At 47.0% G+C, this 22,852-nt stretch overlaps 1 protein-coding gene across 1 annotated transcript in view; it reads left to right on the forward strand.

Annotated features, from left to right (window-relative positions):
• ABCD1 (ATP binding cassette subfamily D member 1) overlaps window positions 1-22,852 on the forward strand; it is a 209,234-nt gene that overhangs the window by 1,819 nt on the left and 184,563 nt on the right. The window lies entirely within an intron of this gene.

Raw genomic sequence — 22,852 nt, forward strand, 5'->3', positions numbered from 1 at the left:
AAGGCTGGTCGAGTAATACTAGTTATCAACAAGAGAGTGAGGGATAGTGTCATGAAAACACTTAGTCCCCCTGGTAAGGTAGTATGAACAACAAGAGTGTCACTACTTCGTGTAAGAGAAAAAGGGAGCGTGGGAAATCTTACTAGATTTGTGCATTACCCCGACTCCCTGCTCATCACAGGGCATCCGCCCTCCGCTCCTGCTCTCCAGACCCAGAAGCGCGCGGACCGTTTTTTAGGACCCCCCTCTGTACAGTGAATATCATCGATAGCTCATGCAGGGGTCTGGCACTGCCAGGGCGCTTCTGGTTTTATGGTCAGGAAGACCCCCCATCTTGCTGTCATGTTGTCACTGTATGTCTTTCTGTCGCAAGGTCTTCATATGCAGTGTGTGCGTTCTGTGGCCTGGGAAACACCCACATTATGGTAAACAGGCACTCTTCTCGGTGTCAGTGTATATGACTGATCAGTGAGGCTCCTCTCTTGCTGTCAGTGTATATAACTGATCAGAGAGGCCCCTCTCTTGCTGTCAGTGTATATAACTGATCAGTGAGGCACTTTTCTTGGGATCAGTGTATAGTGAGTCAGTGAGGATCCTCTTTTGATATCGGTGTGTATTAATATGATCAGCAAGGGCCCTCTCGCTGTCGGTGTATATGGCTCTATCGTCAGAGAGGCCTCTCTCTTGGGATCAGTGAAGCTCCTCTCCTGGGATCGGTGAGGATCCTCTTTTGATATCAGTGTATATTACTATGATCAGCAAGGCTCCTCTCTTGCTGTCAGTGTATATGGCTCTATGATCAGAGAGGCCCCTCTCTTGGGATCAGAGAGGCCCCTCTCTTGGGATCAGAGAGGCCCCTCTCTTGGGATCAGAGAGGCCCCTCTCTTGGGATCAGAGAGGCCCCTCTCTTGGGATCAGAGAGGCCCCTCTCTTGGGATCAGAGAGGCCCCTCTCTTGCTGTCTGTGTATATGATGTGGGATCAGCGAGTTGTTCCTGAGGATCAGTACTACTTCCTTTTTTTTGGTTGTTGTTGTCCGAGTTCATTTGGAGATAGTTGTGTCTCATCCAGTTGGCAGCGCTGGCAATGGCATTGGAGAAGTTGGTTTTGCTATTGGTGAAAGAGGATTAGTTGAGTTTTGTCCACTTAGGAGATTATGTTCAGGCCGTGTGATCTGATGACATTTGCAAGGGGGATGATGTAGGTGCTGAACAGGGTGAGGCTGAGAGATGACCCTTGGTTGGGTCAATGAGAGGCCACTTTACTATTGTTGGTGTGTGTTTCTGTGGTCAATCAGAGGCCCTTCAGTTGTGTTTATGGGGTCATCAAGAAACGCCCCTCCAGCTGTTATTGTATGTGTGTCTATAGCCAATGAGAAGCCCTATTGATGTTGGTTTATATCTCGATGGTCTGTGGGAGACTTCTCTCTTGCTTTTGTTGTATGTTTATGTTCAGGGAAAGTACTTCTTGCTGTTTGTTTCGTCAGTCATTCAGATCCCCGTCTGTTTGCTGGATATGTGTGTTTGGTCGGTGCGAGACCCCTTTTGTTGTAATTATGTATTTCTGTTGGCCGTCATATGTCTTCCTTTTCTGTGAGTTTATATTTTTCTCTGGTCAATGATAAGGCCCTCTCTTTAGCTTGTATGACTTTTTGGTTAGTGAGAGGCCCATTTCCTGTTGAGTGTGTTTCTGGTGGGTAAGATGCCCGTTTCTTGCTGTCATTGGGTATCTTTTTGTCGTCATTAAGGGCTCCTCTCTTGCTATAAGTGTGAATTTCTGTGGTCAGTGAAATGCCACTCTTGCTGTGAGTGTTTGTCTCTATGGTCCACAAGGCTAGTCTCTGCTGTGTGTGTGTCTGTGGTCATGAGTGCATGTCTCGGTGGTTGGTGAGAGGTCCCTTCCTTGCTGTGAGTGTGTGTTTCTATGGCCATGAGGCTCCTCTTGCTGTGAGTGTGTGTCTCTGTGGTCATTGAGGCTCCTCTCTTGTTGTGAATGTGTGTCTATGGTCAGTGAGAGGCCACTTTCTTGCTGTGAGTGTGTTTGTCTCTATGGTTCACGACACTTGTGTCAGCGAGAGGCCCCTCTTGTTGTCTTTGGGTTGTACAAATACACGTTGTACCAGAGTAAGAATGACGTTCACTGCATGTGTTGCACGAAATATACGCTTTCAGGAAAGTTAAAGTTCTTCGTAGCGCCCCATAGTGTTTCCTCTAATGCCATCAACTGTTCTCGAGTGCCCTGAAGTCGGCCACCTCTCATTTACAACTTCACCTGCGGTGCCCTGGTGGTACATTAGATTCCGCACCCGTACTGATGACACTCATCGCTATTTTAAGCATAGAGGAAACCCTGTCACTAAGAAAGGAATTCAGCAGTGTCCTCTTTAATTGGCACTTGTGTGCATTGTTATTGACTGCGCCTAAGCACAGTGGAACCAGTGCCAGACTTTTATTGGCTCAGACCCAACAGTTTCGAAACTCCTCATTTTGCCTCGGCTCAGCAGTTCAGTAACAAGCATTAGCAAAGCCACTAGATCTTGTCTATATGTTTTAGCCGTGTTGTATAGCAGTGCTATGATGCAAACAGTGCTGGCCACATCATAGCCCTTTTCTTTGTTTACTTTCAGTCATGCTGCACAGCAGATGGACCGCTAAGCAACATAGCTAAAATACATTGGCCGAGCCAGCAGCTCTTGCATAGGTGAGACTTATTAGCTTTGCTGAATTATACCCTCCCTTCTAGCAATACAAATAAAGAAGGGATCATTGTCACTGGTATGAACTCAGAAACAGCAGTCAGTCATTCAAGCATAAAGGAATTTAAGTAGAATTTGCTGCATTCATTGTAATAAGCCAAATGAGTGCTTAAATAACACCTACCAAAATCTGGCCAAGTCCTCGATGTGAGCTGAAACCAAATCCGAACTTCTATACCATTTAATATAACCGACCCTGTCACGTGAAAATAATATTAATGGGATCCTTCAAAATGCCTCCTTCACTTTGGTATCATTCAAACCCAGGAATCCTTTGTGTGGTGTGGTATTTTTTGCTAATGGGTTGCAAAGGAACACAGCTTACATTTCATGGCACCGATTGCTACAAATGATGCTTGAAAGGCTGATGGCAGATTGTGAAATACAACCTTTTGGTCCGGAGATTATGAACAGCACTCTTTGGTATCGCAAGCATATGAATCTACTCCGTTATCTTGGCAGCATATACAAAGTTGTGGAAGGCAGTTATGTTGATATATTACGTTTTAGTGGGGTGATTAATGTGGGAACAGCGGTAAAGGTGCTGGCAGCTGTTACAGGGGCTGGATTTGGTGCTGATGGGAAGGCAAAGCAGCAGAAAATTAATCAATGACAGGAGGCAGTTGCTGTATAGCGCTTAGAGGGGCGTTTTGCAAAGTATTGGGTTTGGAAGGTTCTCTTGCAGCACTGTAGGCCACGATCGTTAAATCATTGAGTGCTTGAAAGGGTGCATCTAGGGAAGACTGGAAGCGGCAGCTAATAGTGGCTGCCTCCAGTCTCGTTGCCTTTTCTTGCATGCTTAAAAGGCAACACACTACCAAATTGAAAATGTTATGGTGCTTTTCAGATTGACCAGATTCTATGAAATCCGGAGAACGCCACCCAACAGCAAACGTAATGATATTGCTGGAAAATTGAAAGAAAAATAATCTCCCCCAGAGCTAAGGCAGTGGATGCAACTACTACCAAAGCTAAACTAGTGCAATTGTCCTACAATTGAAGTGTTCGTTTGGTCGCAATTGTCCTACAATTGAAGTGTTCGTTTGGTCGCAATAGTGTTCTTTCCAAGCAATAAAGTTGTTTGTTGGGTGAATTGAAACTGTACCCTTTGGAAATATTGGTTTAAAATGCCCAAAGCTGCAGCGCTATGCAAATGTGAACTAACGCCCTATTGTGGTGGAGGCCATGTAATTTTCAATACATCCAAGTACTAGGCTTATGACCGTCACCCACCCATACTACCCCCTTCCTAAATCCCACCAGAGGCCAGGATCCTAGCTAACGTCACTTACCGGTCCTATGAGATTCAAGCTTGCTGTTCTGAGGATAAGCAACAAAGCTGCAGTTGTCTTTTTCCACCAAAACACCCATCGTCCCGGGACACTGAGCTGATCTAGTTAGTGTAATGGCGCCGCCGAAGTCACAAGACACTGATTTGTTACAACATGCATTAAAAAAGCCAGTAACTCTCCTCCATGAGACCATTTGGCAAAACTGATAGAGCTTATCAAATTAAATGGTAACTGGAACGATTTGCAGAGACTGGTAGGACATGAAAGCCAGACTGAAAAGCGGCCGGGGAGGGGGTGGAACAGAAAAGACAGGTGAGGCAAGCAAAAACACACAGGAGATATAGTGTGAGAAGTTGGCCTGATATGTGATGTCCACTATTCTAGTGGGCACCCTCTATCAATCCAAACAACCCTTTGGTGATGGTTGTAAAGTCAACCTTATAGACCAGCTATCCTAGTGGTAGCATGGACAAAGCAGTCTTAGGCTAAACTCCTCAAGAGGGCATGTGAAGCCAGCTGTTTGTACCATATGCAATCCCTTTAATACCAAGTGAAAGGACACCACACAGGTTATATATAAAAACATATATGTATTTATTACTAACACAACCCTCTGAACTCTTTATGAGGTCAGAGGCACAAGCACATAACAAGATACTCAATTATCATACAATAAGTTGCACAAAATACAGTAGGGCCCTATGGGCACGTAAAACCATATACTAAAATAGTGTTATAAGGACCACGTCACGAACAAAGGATAGGCCTAGGGAATCGCTGGGACTACGCTGTACTACCAAAGGATAGGAAGCAGGAGGCGCACGGGAGGCGTGTGCAGTGTCTTAACACAAACGCGAGTTACCATAGAGTTATAATGGGAACAAAAGAAATGGAAACTAGTTCTTTTAGGGCACTTCGGGTGGACTAGGAGAAAGCTACTGAAAACTAGGATAGTCAATGCCCACAGGAGCACCAGAGTACTCGCGTTACCTCACCCACAGGAAGTGGGTGCATAGGTGTCAAAGTGTGTCGGGTTTCGTCGCTGAATCCAATGGAGCCTTGAAGAAAGATGCTGCAGGCGACCAGGAGAGAAGTGTCCGGGTCGATCGTAGGGCGAATCGAGGATGAAGAGTACCTGAAAGCAGAGGGGACAGAGTCTGGGTCACTAGCCAGTAACCAGGAAGGAACCAGGCGATGTCGTGAAGCAATCGGGTGATGTAGTGAAGCTTGTCTCTGCAGCCACGTGGACCAGGAGGCGTCGACGACGACCAGGAGCTGGATACGGACTGTCCCACGAAAGATCTCGCTGTTGGCGGCGTCGGCTTCCGGATTGGAGTCAACAGGCCTTGGCAAATGCAACCCATGCAGGAATTGAATATTCGCTTTGAGTCAGACCAGCAAGGTCTATGGGGCTTCTCCTTTGCAGGGAAGCAGGGGCCCACCTGGAGCAACCAGTCACGCGGTGTAGATTCAAAGGGTTGTCGTCACAGAGGCCACTAGCCAACGGGCAAGTAAACGGACAGACGCGTCAAGCAGGAAAATGCAGAAGGGCCCCACGCAGAACTCGTGGAGTGTGGATGGCTGATCTTCGGTGCAGTTGATGCTCGGGGCTGGGGCTTCTCAATCCCCAATGCACAACTTCGAGGGTGCCTCAGAAGCTGCACAATTAGCAAGGAGCAGGTTTTTCAAGATGGTCGGTCCCACGTCTCTCGTCGCCTCCACGGGTCTCAGCTTTGCAGGGACTGTGGATCAGGGTCAAAGAAGTCTGGCTCTTGTCGGACTCTGTGCTCGGGCTCCGGCGGAAGCGTTGACAAAGTAAACCGCAGATTGCTGGATGGTGCCTGTAGGTACAGGGTGGTCACTCCTTGACCACAAGGGAGATTCTTCAGTCTTCTAGTTGCAGTAGAATGTCGAAGGTGAAGAGTTTCGTTACAAGTTTCAGTTCAGGATAAATCTAAAGTCTCTTGACTCAGCTCCTACCTATATTCTAATCTGAGGGGCTGGATTACCAGCTAGGTCCCTCCTATGGGTGGGAACAGGGAAGGGGGTGGTTACACCCCTTTCCCTTTGTCCAGTTTCGCGCCAGAGCTGGGGCTGGAGTGCCCCAGCAACTGGTTTGAACCGGGCTATTCATGGGACACCTTGTGTGCCCCAGGCAGTGTCTCATTTCATTCAGCCCTCCCTGCCCCAATACACTATGGCCTGTCTGGGGTGGTGCTAGCACCTCCCAAGACAGGAAACCTATTGTCCAAGCCTCCCTCGCTGGAAGGACTCCCCGCAGCAGGAGGTCAGACTTGTGTCTGTGGCAGCAGCATCCATTTTGTGATGCTGAGGCTCTGGTTAACTTTAACAGGGATTAATAGGAACAACATGTCTTCTCCCTCTAGAAGGGTGGAATGTTACCCCCGTCGCCAGAACTGCCCAGGTGCAAGGGGTTTTAACAGAATCGATCCTTGGCTGAGTTCAGTTGTGATTTAAAGTAGGGTGCTAATAGAATATCGTCTGATTCTGGAACGAACACTAAATCCAGAGGACAATTCATTGGTGAAATTAACTGAACCATTGGGATGGTATGATGCTAGGAATTTGTATTGATGAGGTCCGTAGCCAAGATGTAGTTCCATATAGATTTATGAAGTTCAGTTACAAGTAGATGAGTTGAAGAGATGTAGCGCCACCAGGAGCATGCCTGCTGCTCAGCCCATACTCCAACTGTCACCACTCATCCACACAGGCACCCAAGCTCCATTCAAGACCATCACACCAACATTCCATGCATCGCATTTACACTGGCTGGGCAGCTAGGCAGAAAGTAACCATATAAATACAATACAGATTACCACAGAATTGTACCAGCGGATTGTCTATCAAATTCGCACTTTCTCCAGAAATCGGTGGATTTTCTAATATCACCCATATCTACCTCATGGCCTGAATCTTGGAGACTTCACTGCACCTGTTTCCAGGATTTGTAACTGGCCTCCCTTCCTCTGACACCCCCCCCCCACTGTGATTGCATGTTTATCCGTGATGTGTATGTTTCTGTACTTCAACTGTCATTACACTTGAACAGACTCCTTCCGCTGTCACCTCATGTGTATTGGTAACTGCTTTTCTCTTGATGTCAGGGTAGGTTTTCAAAAGTCCGAGGGAATCTCTCGACTTGCTGGTAGTGTTTGTTTCTGTGGCCAGTGAATAGCACAGCTTGCTGTTTATGTACTAGCTTTTATAGTGCTTTAAAGGCACTGCCTTGCTGCCAGCATGCACTTATCGATGCTGTGATGCAGAGCATAGAAATGCATGCACCAACAGCATGTCTTAGTTACTGATAATTGACGCCACTACGAGGCTTAGCTGTGTGTTTTAATGGGAGTTTGCTACTGTGCTGAAGTTAATCAAAAGCAAAATCGAAGTCCTATTGGTGATACTGCATGGGGTGTTAGCTGTGTTAATACTTAACTATGTTAATACTCCAGGACAGCAGCTGGAGAAGTCCAACGTTACTACAGCTTCAGGGTTGAAACTTTGCTCTGCAGGCAGAAACTTTAAAAGAGGCTGATATGTATGTTATACGTACAACCTTTACCTGGTTTAGCTCCTTGTAGGACATTTGTTTTTTTAAACGATATGGGATTCAAAAATTGGGGGGGGATTTATCAGTCCTGCTACTCAGTCCTCTGATATTATATCCACCTCTCTGAAGTCTGTCTCTCTAGTTTCGCTCAACTATTGTAAGTATCTTTGACTCCTCTCTACCCCGTAGTTACTTCCATTCATTTAAATACACTTTTTTGCTGTCTTGTTGCAAAATTATTAGTGGATCCAGAGACTGGCGTCTTGCTTCCAAATCTTGTCACATTGCCAAAGTGCCGAAGGTATGTAACCTTTTAAAAAGATTCTTCGAGTCTCTGCATTCTGGGACTCGTGCCGCAGGGTGTGTGTTGGAATACATGCGTGTCTCTCAGTTGAAGGTCAGCAGTCTGCTCTGATCTGCTTGCAGCAGTGTCCGATGCTTTTTTTTGTACGAGGAGTTACCAGTCACTTTAAAGTCCTTCTGGATAAAGGACAGGTTCGCTGGACGGAAGAATCTCTGGGAACCTCTAGTATTATCCTGGTCTCCTGGGATGTTTACTACTTAAGCTCATCGTTAATCATCACTCTTTTGGTCATTCAGCTCCATCTCTATGCATGTCCTGAGTGTTGTCTTTTTCAAAGCTGCCAACTGGGAAAGAGTACCATAAGCGCGACTACGCAAATTCCGCCCATCCCTACCAGAAGGACACCTAGAAAGAGGAAGAAATGTGCAGTGCTTACATGACCTGTATGACGTCCTCCAAGTGCTATATTGATACACACAGAGAAGCTACTTATCAATCAAGAACGCGATTTAGGCGTTGCAGGAGGTTCAAGAAGTGTTGTATAAATTCCAACACAGTGTTGTATCACATGGTTGCCAATGTACTGAACTGGTGCCAATCGGCCAAAACATCCAGTTTAAGGTACTGTGATATTCACTGGACATTGTATTATGTACATACCTGCCCATTCATTCGTGGAATGTCTAGTCCAAACACGTATTCGAAGAGAAAGTCTCTTCTTACGCTCAAACACTCCAGCTGATAACAGTTTCGAAATAAAATAACTATATACAGAGAGGATGTTGTTTTTGCTCCCCTTTGTTGAACCCTCTTACTGATTCAAGTTTATTAAGAAACTTTTGGCATTCTGGAAATTGATAGAACGGCTCTTTTGCTGACTTCACACTTAATGACCTGACCTCTACCCAGCATCAGGATCCCTGTAGGAGAACCTAGCCCTTTACAAATGAGCAGAAATGAAATCTAGAAATAATGTTAAGGTACAAACATGGCAATCGGAATAAGTGAAGAAAATAAATGAAATTAAGATGATTTCTCCCAACCCTCAAATTATAAAGCAGTGAGATTACATCTAGCGGCACTTGGGCATACCTTGCATCCACAGCATGTCATGTCTCTCAGGTTTATACATAGGGTAGCATTAGATTTCTTTTTTCTCCTGGTATGTAGTGCCGTGGACTTGGGTATGCCATTCTTAGTTTTTCCCAGTGACGGGTCTTCATGAGGGGTGAAGTCAACTCACCATCTTGTAGCCAGAGTAAGTGTGGATAATGTGATTTGTAGAGGGATTATTATCCCTGCAGTGTTGATCTGTTGGAGGGATAGATCTTTGTAATTACCCAACCTAACCCGCTGGGTTCGGTATACGTTGTCTTGCAGTTCCCCACGAAATAACTGTAGTCCGGCATTAATGTTTTTCTAATATTTTCGAGTCCCTCCTGACTTCTGTATTAGGGACATGATGGGTGCCTTTCCATATGTTCTAAGAGCGAGTTAAGATTGAGGCCGAGCTTTATGTTCCTTACCTAAGATCTTGTAAGTTGAAACCATGCGAACGGCTGGTCTCGCTTGGTTTCTCAGTTGATCTTGCATAACTAGTCTTGTTCTTGGGAAGCTCTTGTCTAATATTTCTGTGCATGAAATTTCCAGCCTGAGAATGATTTTGCATGGGTGAGCTCTATATTGTCAAGCTTACATCAAATTTAATTGAAGTAGCACACAACTTAAACTTGCACTAGTCAGTAGCGGACTTTACTTTCTTCCTCTTCCAACTTGAATAAGTTGTGTAAACTGTCCCAGGCAGTTGGCCCTCACTTTGACGCCTGGTGACACGCAGTTTAATGTTTTTTGTTGTGCAAACAATTCTGTTTTCAGCCGTGTATAACATAATGTGATTAAATCCTCCTACCGGAGTAATGCCTCATTTATGTTCTTTCAAGAACCCTCCCAAAGTAGAGGCATTGTGCTTATGTTCACCGCATAGAAAACTAGTATCCCCAGAATGCTGACTATAAATGTAGTTGCGACCGCACACTGAAATGATGCTTTTGTAACAGTTCTTCTGAACAGTATTCCTTGCAGGTGGTTCATAATTGTGAGTTATTATATTGGTACATATGCAAGCCATGAGGGGCGCCTCATACTCCGTTACCGTGACAGCAAGAGTGGTACCGCTGTGGTGACAAGCGTACTATCTCCCTGCAGATGAAATAAATCGCAGCAATAAAAAGGTGCACTCGTTGACCATGGGCTCCTCAGAGAGCGATGGGTGGAGAGCTTCAGTTAATCTCCTTTTATCTTGTCCGTGCCATTACAGAAAGACCTGTGGGTGGGGGTATTGGGGGTTTGTTCTGGCTAGTAGGTCTAGACTGTCCTATTGGAGAAGGAACAGGTCTGATTTGCAAGTAACTAAATCCTGTCTGGAGTAGCATAGTAGTCAAAAGCAATGACTTGGAATGCGGAGAGAGTAGTTACTATTGACTACTATTGATACAGCCATGCCCCCAGTCCGTTTGTTTTTCCGAATGGTTATGTGGGCATTTATTTATTTTAAAAGTTTTATATAGCGCAAACAAGATCTTTGCAGATAACAGAGCGCTTTACACAGGTATAAATGAGTGGTAGGGTGGGTACACGAGGGAGCATAGTTAGGAAGGTAAGGTAGGTCAATGCAGTAGTACAAATAAGAGGGAGAAGAACAATCAGTTAGGTCAATAATACAAGTAAAACACGTGCAAAGGGATCAAACAAATAATATAGCTCGACGCAAAGTCTTAAAAGATCAAGAGTAGTAGTTCAAGTGTATTTAGCCATGAGGATAGCTTTAACTTCTTTCTTAAAAAGAAGAGTGGATGAGATGAGCCTGGTTTCAGGAGGGAGTGAGTTCCAGATCCTAGGCGCCATTCCTGAGAAGGAGCGTTTGTACGTTTTTTCCTTCCGGAATCTTCGAGGCTTCAGCAGAAGATTGCTTGTACTTCTGGTGGTTCTGGACCCGCCGGAAATTGTCAACTTTTGAGTGAGGTAGCCGGGTGATTTCGAGTGTATAGCCTTGTGCGTCATGCAGGCGATTTTCATGTGTATTTTGGCTTCAAAAGGCAGCCAGTTCAGGGATTTAAAGTCCGGGGAGATATGTGAGTGTTTTTTAGATCCAGTGATGAGTCTCGCTGCCGCGTTTAGCGAAGCCCATAGGGGTGCAGTTGTAGTTAGGGGGAGACCGCAGAGGGCGATGCTGCCGTAGTCTATGCGAGGGATGACTAGTGCTTGTACTGCAGTTCGGAAGTCCTCGGCTGGGAGGAAGGGTTTAAGCTTCCTCAAGGTATTTATTTGGAAGTTAGCTCCCTTAGTTGCCTTGCTGATATGCTGCTGCATGTTGAGATTGGCGTCAAGTGTTATGCCTAATGATTTTGCTGAATCCACGATGGTCGATTGGACATTGAGTTCAGCTAGGTGCTTAAGCCAGGTTTGAGTGGTAGAGATTTTCGCGGGAGGTGAGATCAGAAGGAACTCAGTTTTCATAGCATTGAGTTTGAGGTGGTTATCGGCCATCCAGGATTGGGTGCTTCTGATCGTTGAGTTCAGACGCATAATGTCTTTGGGGGATTGTAGTTTGAGATATAGTTGAGTGTCATCGGCGTACATGTGAAAATGTACATTGGATTCTTGTAACAAGGTGGTGAGAGGTTCCATAACTAGGTTGAACAAGGTAGGGGATAGGCAGGATCCTTGGGGGACACCTAACGATACAGGTATTGGAGCGGACATCAAGTTGTTGCTCTTGAATTTTTGAGATCGTTTGTGTAGAAAGGAGGTGAACCACTGAAGAACAGTTCCAGAGAGACCCATTCTTGTGTTTAGGAGTTCGAGTAAGTTCTCATGTTTCACAGTGTCGAATGCTGAAGAGAGATCAAGAAGGATGAGGCGGCAGGTATCATTTTGATCTAAGATTTGGAGGGCGTCGTCAATTATGTGAGTCATAGCAGTTTCTGTACTGTGCCCTGCTCGGAAGCCAGATTGATGAGGGTTGAGGAGATCAAACTGTTTTATGTGCTTTGTCAATTGCAGTTGAACGCATTTTTCCAATAGTTTGGCGAGAGTGGGAATGTTGCTAATCGGCCGGTAGTTGTTTAGATCAGTGGGGTCAGCTGTAGATTTCTTTAGTAAAGGTGTAACTTGTCCAACTTTGAGGGAGTCAGGGATGGTTCCTTGTTGAAGTGAACTATTGATAATTTTAGTCCAGAGTGGGAGGAGCAAAGGGGTGAAGTCTTTTACAGCGTTAGCAGGAAGAGGGTCAGTGAGGTGATTGGATGGTTTCAGGGTGCTGAGTAGTCTGTCAATTTCTTATTCAGAGTAAGTGTCAAAGGAAGACCATGTCGCATTGTTTTTTGGTTCATTGGGTGTTATGCGGTGGGGTTTGGAGTAAAGGCTTGCGTCAATGAGGAGATCGCTCCTTATGTTGTCAGTTTTTTGGTTAAAGAAAGTAGCGAAATCTTCACAGGAAGGTGTGTTGCCCATAGTGTCGACTGCTTGGGGTTGTTCCTTGGATTGTGATCGGATTAGCTCGAACAGTTTTCTTGGACGATTTTTTGCTTGGTCGAGCTGGAGTCTGAAGAACTCTGATTTTGAGCGTTTTATTTTCCTGAAGTATGCGTTTCTCTTTTTCTTCAGAATTTTTAGGTGTAGTGCCGAGGGAACAGATCTCCAGGTGCGCTCTGCCATTCGCATAGCCCGTCTGTCTTCATTGAGACTCCCGTCGTACCAAGGGTTGGATATCTTGGTGGAGACTCTTTTCAGTTGCATTGGTGCAGCCTCATTGATTATTGAGGTCATAGTGTTGAGATATAGTGGTCAGTTAAATACTGGACGTCGGTAGGGGGGAGTAGGAGATTGCAGCTGTTAGGGGGTAAAGAGTTTGGGTTGAGTTTCTTTAGGTCTCTTTTCCAGACTTTGGGCTTGGAGGATTGGACCGGGATACGTTTAACTTTTTCCTTGATGAAGAATGTGACAATATGGTGATCAGACCAGTCACAGGGTTGGATTGAATCAAGTTGAGTATTGCCTTCTTTGGAGATGATATGGTCGAGGATAGAGCCTTTGTCATGGGTCGGGCTGTTGCAAATTTGGGAGAGGTCAGAAGCGTTAAGGAAATTTTTGAGGCTATTAACCACTGCGTCACTGCAATCGTTCCAGTGAAGATTGAAATCGCCAAGGTAAATTTGTGTGTTTTGCCGTCCTGAGTTGATTGAGACTGTGTCCATGAGTTGTTGGGAGAAGGTGAGGTTGTCCCCCGGTGGGTGGTAGATGATGTGTAGTGAACATACAGGTTTGTTTTCATTGATGACATCAAGGCAGAGGTATTCACAAGAGGTAAGAGTAGGGGTGGTGACTTTATTAATTGAGAGGTTGCTCTTGTAGATGCATGCGATTCCACCGCCTGTCTTGTTGGACCTATCAAGTCTAGTGATGCAGTAGTTGGGGGGGGACTAGGATATCCATGATAGGAGTAGAAGATTCAGATAGCCATGTTTCAGTTAGAATGGCTAGGTTAAGGTTCAAAGAAATGATGAGTGTCTTTGGGCCGATCTACAGTTGAGAAGTGTGCATTTGAGTCTGGGGTGCAGAGGGAGGAGGAGGGATCAAGAGTGAGAGGGACTTTTGTGAGGTTGTTGGGGACGGAGCCTCTGTTATGAGTGCGGTGTCTGAGAGGGTTGGAGAGAATCGTAGGAATGGACAGGTGTGTGGTGGCTAAGAGGTTTTGGCGGGCCGGGACATATGTGCGGAGTAGGGTGTGTATGTCGTGGTCCGAGAGAGTCTTGTTAGTGCGTTGGGGGCGGTTGGAGGTATTGCGAGAGGGGATAGAGATCCAATGTAGGGGGTGAGTAGGATGTGTTGTAGGGGGTGAGGGGGATATGTTGTTAGGTTGAGAGGTGGTCGTGGGAGGTGGGTGTCTGGGGTGTGTGAGGAGTAACCCTTTGAGGGTGTGGGGTTCTTCTCTCACTTGGAGGAGGGTGGTCATAATCGTGTCCAGCGTGGGGATAGGCAAGGAGTTGGAGGAGGGCACTGAAGGGGCGCTAGTGTCTAGGTTATTAGAGTAGGGGGGGAGAGGGGTGAGCTCTGTTGTCTTTGTTGATAGTTGGTGATTCCTATCCATAGTGGTTCATGTACCGCTCCTGTGGGCTGTTCTGTAACTAGCGTTCCCAAAAGCCGCCAGAATTCCACAGATGGCAACCCCACAACCCACCCCCCAAATCGCCATGATTACTTATTTTGATTAGAAAAACAAAACCTATTCCACCTCTGAGGGGAGACTCAGAAAAATGACCACTTGTGACGTCTACCAAATGGAGCCAAGAGCTTCTATGATTACCTGCAGTATCCTCTCCTATGTGTGTACAAGTCTATAAAAGATCAGGTACTATCCTACTTTGTCTAATTTTTTTGGTTGAGCCTATGCAGCGCTGTCTCTTACAGACATGTTGTATATACTTTGTGGGATTACAGCCCGCCTATTGCTTTTCATTTGTTTCTTTCAGTGTCCTTTAAAATTCTTGCTTCGAAGTGGTTAATCTCTCCTATTTGTCCTCCTTTTTGTCGGTTGTTCACTCCCACGAATCAGCACCCTATTACCTATAGCCTTACACTTGTCCTATTTTAGCAACTATAAAAGGGACATCTTGTTCCTTTGCAGCCTGGCCTTGACCACACTTAGCCCACTCTGATCCCTGCAAGCTATGCGCCTCACACATCTGCGCTCTTCCTCACCATCTTGTGCTGCACTTTAGGCTTCTGTTCCCTTGCTCCTAAGGTGTTTGGTGTCCAGGTGGATGGCCACCTCCCTCCTCCTCATGCCCCTCTCGGATCCCAGCAGCAGCGCACCCTCACACACCTGCGCTCCTCCTCAAACTCCTGCAGCACTTTAGGCTTCCGTCCCCTTGCTTCTTAGGTATTTGGTTCTCGGGAGGACACCTTCCTGCTCACGCTGCCTGCTTGCCTTGCTAATGTTTGCTTTGTGTGCATTTGTTTTCCTGTCTTGACACAGTCTGCAGGGGTTGCTCAGGTACATAGGGATGGACAGGTACTCCCTACACCTGTTGCAGACTGCCAAGGCGGAACTAAAAGTGGTATTTTAGCTCATTTGCTCCTGGATGCGTTGCCTTACAGTTGCTTCTGCATAAATAGATGAGGCTGTTCTGGAAAGGTTTGTGTCTTGAGTGTCTATTGCTCGAGCCTGCTGTATTTTTCTTCTTCTCTCTTTTCTCCGTTCCCAGCTGCTGGATAGCTGAGTGGGCTGTACCCCAAGTGTACTTCTGGTTGACTAATCTCTCTGCTGGTTGTATTGCCACCTTTACGCTCTCAAGTGCAAGAAATCTTTGCAGGATCTTCCCTTTCGCCTATGCTTTCTAGGTCGCAGCTGAGTCTGTGTTTGCGCTGCCACTTGCAACAATCTATTGTTTCCAAAAAAGCAAACTTAAAAAAGCTTTTGGCTCTCCTATTGCTTACTGTTAGTTGGCTTTACTGTCATTCCGAATTTCGTCCTTTTCCTTTGTAAACGTATATTAGCGTTTATCTGATTCACTTTGTCTCCATGTGTTTGTTTTCTTCCTTTGAGCATGGACCAAGTGCTGATTGATTTACTTGATTAGTGTTCTTTCACACTGCTTATGTTCTGCTATTGTTGTGTGGGGTTTTGCTTGCAAGACAACTTGAAACCAGCAGAGCTGAAGCTTTCACTTCCCGATATTTCAAAGAACTGAGCGCTAACCACTAGCAATACTGAAACTTTCTGACATGTGACCAATATCTGAAACATATATTTGGCCACTTGTTGCTTTGAGTATGAAGCTGTAAATATACTGTTTGTTTAAGAATGCTGCCATACAGGATGTGTTTTTCTAATTTGATGTTTGCCTCTGTGTCTCATTTATTTGTTTGTTTTTTTACCTCTCTTATAATCCAGAGGATGTTTTATTCATCATCGAAAATGCATTAATTTGAAAATGTTTGTATTACCTTTACCTCTAACCACCCCTGAGCTCTCTCGCCACCTTTGCCTTTCACCTCTACCTACCCCATAGCTTTCAAGTCACCCTCTCCTTCCTTTACTTTTACCCACCCCTGAACCCTCCATGTGCTGCTAAGTCTGCACCGCTTCCACCATAAACTGGCCACCCACCACAGCTTTGTGTGTTTCAAACCATTGCAGTGCTTAAGCTTGGACTGCCATTTTTCACACCCTATTTAAACACTTATTGTGCCAAAAAGTGCATATCCATTGGTAAGAGCCACATACCAGGAGGATTGTACGAATGTAAATTGTATTTGTGACCTAAGGAAATCCTGATAGAGGTGGAGCATGGGTATTTGGGAGGGGCAAGAAGTGACCATAGGAATGTGGGCAAACTACCACAGATTTTTTTTTTATGTTCCACGAATTTACACACTTAAACCAACTTTTTCTGGAGTGCTTTTAAGTGTGAAAATAAGATGCGAAAGCACCTTGCAGAATCCTACTCTTGCAGAGAGTTTAGGGGAAAAGGCTTTGCCACATGGAAGAATATTTTAATATTAATATAAAAAAAAAAGATATGGTGCTATAGTTTTACATAACATTCAGGTGAATTTTCTCTGCGACCTTTTGGCTGTTGAGTGATGATTTTCACATGCTTTAGAACTGTCCAAAACCTCAAACCAGTATAAATCAGTGAGGAATTAATGACTGCGTTTATAAAGCGTTGTATGGTGAGTCTTACTGGAGCTGGAGGGTATTGTACCGTGTCTATCCTGCCATCTCAGAAAGATGATCGATAGAGCCATGCTTTTAGAGTCCTATAATACGCAACAAGTTAATGACTCGTAGTAAAAGAGGACATTTCCATATGTATCTGTAGTGTAAGAAAAAACCAGCACCAAAATATTTGGCGAACACAATCTTAGAAAGCCTATATATAACCTTTTCGATGCTTCGGACGGTCCTCGGCCGTCTGACGTCGCAGTGTGCCTCAGACGGCCGGGGTCCGTTTGAACTCGCTGGCGTCATTTTTTTTCCGCATTGCGGCAATAACAGCTTGTTCGATGGTGTCAAATTAATATTCGTTAGGCAGGACAGTCTTCAACTTACTACTATTCCTTATTCTGCCAGGCATCCTATTACTACATAGGCTGGTGCACAAAAAGTGTCTCTGGTCGCAGAAAGTAGTTGTGCACCATGAGGGAGGGAACAGAAGGGTTAATCCATCAGTTCAACTCCTTTAAAACCGAGGTACTGCTCTTTGGCTCCCAGAAGTCCTTCTGGACCTCTAATTGTTGGCCAGACGAACTCGCCCCTCTTTGGATGCCAGTAAACTGTGTCAAGAACTTGGGAGTTCGGGTGACACACAAACTGTCTTATTGTGAACAATCTATGGCACCGTCTTCTGCTGCCTTTTTTGTCCTGAAAATGATCAGGAAAATTCTTCCCTTTGTAAAACTGTGGTGTCCTCATTGGTGCTATCCAATATAGATGATTCTAATGGGCTTTATCTTAGTATTCATCAACAGGTCCTAAACAAACTCCAGACCTTGCAAAACGCTGCTATCTGGCTTTTGTATAATGTCCCCAAATATCACTCTGCTTCTAAACTTATTACTCAACTTCACTGGCTACCTGTGAGACAAAGAGTCACATTCGAGGCCCTTTGCACAGTTTTCAAAGCCCTGCATGGGGCTGGTTCAGATTTTCAGAGGAAGAGGTTTTCCTGGTAAGCAGCTCCTCTTGTTCTCCCCAGAAACAGATATGCAAGTTGGAGAGGCAGAAGCTTTGTTCTAGGGGCATCCAAGGCCTGGAATGAACTTCCCCTCTGTATTAGATCTCACTCAAATCTCATGTCATTCAGAAAGGCCTTGAAAACCGTTGGTTTAGTACTCCATTACTCAGCTAGTGCCAAGATGCTCCTCAGGACAATAGAGTGCTGAATACTTTTTTTTTTAGCATACCATAAGATTGTAGGCCTCGGGCCAGTGTGACTCTCCGCAGTAGTAACCTTCATTTCTGTAAAAAATAAAAAGCAAGTTTCGCAACCTGGGTGTGCACTGTGGATCAGGAAAGAGTGGTATCTGAGGAAGGCAGTTGTCATTCATCCTCCCTTCCTTTACACCCGTCGTCCATGTACAGAGGTGTGGCGCAGCAGGTGGAAGAGGTGTGGCGCAGCAGCCAGGGTGCCTGACTCCAAACTACGGGGTTCCCGGTACGATCCCCGGTGCCGGTGGCAGGTTAGCCCAGCACCATGTGACTGGGCAGTAGCTCGCTTAATATTCCCGACTGCCCCAGCGCCGGGACACCACTTCAGAGGTAGCTGTGCGCGTTACAAATTGGATTTCATTTATTTTATATTTCTACAGTCTTCATTCACAGCTGCAGCCAGTGCTTCATATGTGAAAGAAAGAGGGCTGGTGCTCCATGCTCTGCTTCGTGACCAGCACCAGAGTGTCGAACCGGAGGCTCTGTAGTCCTGAATCCACTCCTTCCTCTTTATTCCACCACCAGACACTCCCTGCCTCTTTATCTCAGTTTTGCAGGTTCCTTCCCTCTCCCTTGGTGGCCGTATTTGTCTTTCTCTTCCTCCTTTATGTTTTTGTGTTTTTCCCTCTCAGTAAATGTCTGATGCGGAAAAGTAAGTCCTGGTCACCAAAAATGAGGGCCGATGGGCCCCACAAGCAACCACCGGCTCAGACAAAGCACTCCCTGCAGCACAGTCCATGGAGGGAGAGAGATGAAGAGTTAGTCATTCCAGATGGCTAGCCTGGGCGCTCTCCACATCGACCCCAGAACCTGGTGCCAGCCAGTGAAGGCTCTCCTCCGCTGTTGGGCGTCCACATTGGGAACACCCGTAGTTCAGTACAGTTAAACTTCTGTATCCTTTACCCTCTGCCTGGTCAGGAGTGGGACAACTGTTGCCTCTGCTAGTGCCCTCCAACCTCCTGCCCACCATGAGGGAAAGCAGAGAAGTTGCGATGGTCGAGCAGATTCAGTGATTGTGAGAATAGCAAAGGCGCTCAAAGTGCTGGTGTGTGGCTCTACAGCAGGACTCTGCCGCAAGGCATGGGCAGCATAGCATTCCTGCTGGATTACTCCATCCAGCAGAATGTAAAGCCTGGAATCGAGGCCTCTTTAGTACCCTCTGGGGTGGTCTGAAGACACCACCGGCTCCAATGGCCTCCGAGCAGTGGCGGACTACCCTCAGTGGCTGCACTCTGCCTTTGACTAGTGAAATCTATGTCCCTTACCCTATGTCCAGGCTTCATTGCCCTGGCAGGCCTCAAACCAACCTTGAAGTGTACCTCTGGTATGAAGGACCTAGTCGCAAATTGTTTTCACCATAGCTGGTGATGCCAAGATATTGACCTCTTGACTTTTCCCTGGTAGCCCTAACACTATTCATCAGGTTTCCAGTACCCCAGTTAACTTTACACGAAAATGAAACAGTGCCCCAATCCAGGGCCCCACAATTGCTGAAAGACTGAAAGAAATGCACTCTAACCTTGGGTAGTGCCACAGCTACCAGTGAATCTGAGGGGGGGTCGCGGCTTGGTTAATGCCACAGCTACCAGCGGATCTGAGGGGGTGTTGCGGCTTGGGTAATGCCGCAGCCGCCAATGCAACTTGGGTTGTGGCTTGGGCAGCACCTCTGGAGACCCTCTATGAGCCCAGCTTTCCTCTCGTATTCCTCTGGAAGCAGTGGCGGCGGTGCAGAGAATCTGTTCCCGGGCCCTAGGTAACACAGGACTCTGTGCTGCTCCGAGGAGGAGAGGACAAGTTTGGATGCGGTCCTCACTCTTCAGCCTGACTGACTGCCAAGCTCAGTGTCCCTGGCCATGGAGATAAAAATAACCCCATCCTGTCTCAGCCGGACCTGGTGATTGGCTCTCTCGGGTCAGGGTCATGGGCAGGGAAGCCACAAAGAAGAGCTTTGCTCCTGGGTGTTGCGCATAGTGTTGTCTGCTCCTTTGAATATGCTGTTTCCAGTGGGTTTTATGCCCTTTGGGGCAGGTGAACTCCTAGGGGATGGGGGGTACTGCATGGGGTTACTCTAGCACCTGGAGTAGTGTAATCCAAAGGAGCTGTGCCCCGGCGAGACTGTCTTCTTCACTATACACTGTGCTCTTAGGGGACACTGCATGGTGGTTACTCGTCTAGCACCTGGAGGAGTGTAATCCAAAGGAGCTGTGTCCCTGGGAGACGCTCTTCTTCACTATACACTGTGCTCTTAGGGGACACGGCATGGTGGTTACTCTAGCTCCTGGAGGAGTGTCTCTGAGGGAGCTTTGCTCTGAGGAGACGGTCTGCTTCACTATCCACAGTGCTCTCAGGGGGCATGCGGTACTGCATGGGGGTACCCTGAGGGAGCTGTGCCCCGGCGAGACGGTGTGCTGCACTATACTCTGCTCCTAGAGGGCAGAGACAGTGCATGGAGGTTACTCTAGCACCTGGAAGAGTGTACTCCAAGGGAGCTGTGACCTGGGGAGCCAGTGTGCTGCACTATACACTGTGCTCTCAAGGGGCACTGCATGGGGTTACTCTAGCACGTGGAGGAGTGTAATCCAAAGGAGCTGTGCCCCGGGAAGCCGGTGTGCTTATACACTGTGCTTCTAGGGGGCACTGCATGGGGTTACTCTAGCTCCTAGAGGAGTGTACTCCGAGGGAGCTGTGACCTGGGGAGCCAGTGTGCTGCACTATACACTGTGCTCTCAAGGGGCACTGCATGGGGTTACTCTAGCACGTGGAGGAGTGTAATCCAAAGGAGCTGTGCCCCGGGAAGCCGGTGTGCTTATACACTGTGCTTCTAGGGGGCACTGCATGGGGTTACTCTAGCTCCTAGAGGAGTGTACTCCGAGGAAGTTGTTCCCCGTTGTGCTGGTCTGCTCCTAGAGGGCAGAGACAGTGCATGGAGGTTACTCTAGCACCTGGAAGAGTGTACTCCAAGGGAGCTGTGACCTGGGGAGCCAGTGTGCTGCACTATACACTGTGCTCTCAAGGGGCACTGCATGGGGTTACTCTAGCACGTGGAGGAGTGTAATCCAAAGGAGCTGTGCCCCGGGAAGCCGGTGTGCTTATACACTGTGCTTCTAGGGGGCACTGCATGGGGTTACTCTAGCTCCTAGAGGAGTGTACTCCGAGGAAGTTGTTCCCCGTTGTGCTGGTCTGCTCCTAGAGGGCAGAGACACTGCATGGGTTACTCTAGCACCTAGAGGAGTGTTATCCAAAGGAGGTGTGCTCCTAGAGGACAGAGACCCTGCATGGGGGTTACTCTAGGATCTGGAGGAGTGTACTCTGATGGAGCTGTGCTCCCGGGAGCTGGTGCGCTACACTATACTCTGTGCTCCTAGGGGGCAGGGGGTATTGCATGCGGTTACTCTACAACCTGGAGGAGTGTACTACGAAAGAGGTTTGCTTCAGAGAGCCGGTGTACTTCTAGAGGGCAGAGACACTGCTTGGAGTTACTCTAGTTCCTGCAGGAGTGTACTCTGGGGGACCTGTGAACAGGTATGCTACATTGTATTCTGTAACCCCCTAAAGATGGACATGGTACAGAAAGTCTTCCTCAGCAGCTTAGTTCTCACCCAGTCGGCAGGCAGAAAAACAAAGATATAAACCGCTTGGAAGAAAATGGCGGTTGAACTACGATATCGAGAATAAACCAGTTTAGAAAGCTGGTCTTAAGCAGTTCTGAAAAAACTGCAAAGTTCATTTTTCTCCTTGAGTTGTCCACAGCCTTGTTTGACATGGCACCTTGCCATGCCAGCCAACTAAATATTTCCAGGAACGTGATGTTGCTGGTGATACCCAATTTATGCCATCTCCCTGGCCATTGCCATGCGCACCACTTATCTCCCAGCACTGCCTGGAGCCTACGCTGCCAGAAGCATCATGAATAAGGCTATCTGCCTGGCTGTTAACCGGCCTTCTCTCCACATTTGTAAACCGTTGAAGTCTGTGAGGAATGTGCCCCACATGGCCAGGTCCCGTTTGACACCCGCCCCGCAGTGGTGTTTTTCCGTGAGCCCTGCCGTTAGCTGTGTTAGGCGCCTGGCAAAGAACCGGCCAGCTGGGATAGAGGGTTGCTTTTTCCCTGCCACACACTGATTTTATCTCATCCCTGAAAGCCTTCACCTTGTCCTCAGGCAGTCTGGATGTTCCTGCTACCCAGTCTACCTCTATGCCCAGGCATGTGAGTTTGGTTGCGGGACCCTCTGTTCTCTCTGCCACCAGGGGGACTCCCAGCTCCCTTACTAGGTCCACCAATGTGTCCCAGCAACTCCAAGGATCCTGCCTGTCCCACAGGCAGGAAGTCATCCAGGTAGTGAAGCTTACCTCCTTATGGTGACGGTCATGTAAGGACCCACTCTAAGAAGGTGCTGAATTGTTCAAAAATAAGAACATGATATTGAACACCCCATCAGCATTGCCTTGTCAAAGTAGGTTGCCCCTTCCCATTGGAAATCTAGCAAATGAAACTTGTTAGGTGTACTGGGAGAAGCCGGAATGCCGACTCAATATCCGCGTTTGCCATGAAGACCCGCCCCCACGGCCCATTGCCCTCCCCAGGTCAACGGCGTCATCCACTGTTGCATACCTAACTGAGCATGCCTCCGGACTGATCCCCTCATTTAACGATGTGCCCTCAAAGAAAGACAGGAGGTGGATGAGCACGAGCTGTCCTATCTCTTTCTTAGATACCTCCACCAGGATCTAGACCACCAGCCCCATGGGCAAGGGGAATGGCGGGGAGTCCTCCACCTTACAGAGATTCCGCTACTTTTAGATTATTTTATTTTTGGGCATACCACCTCTGGGTGTTCATGGGCCGATTTCAGGTTCTTTACGCTACCCCTGGGCTGTGGGCCCTCACAGGGGATTTTACATCCCTCCTCGAAACCCTTCATTAAAAGGGCTGC

The sequence above is a fragment of the Lissotriton helveticus genome, chromosome 10 (assembly GCF_964261635.1).
Source record: "Lissotriton helveticus chromosome 10, aLisHel1.1, whole genome shotgun sequence".
Classification (NCBI taxonomy): domain Eukaryota; kingdom Metazoa; phylum Chordata; class Amphibia; order Caudata; family Salamandridae; genus Lissotriton; species Lissotriton helveticus.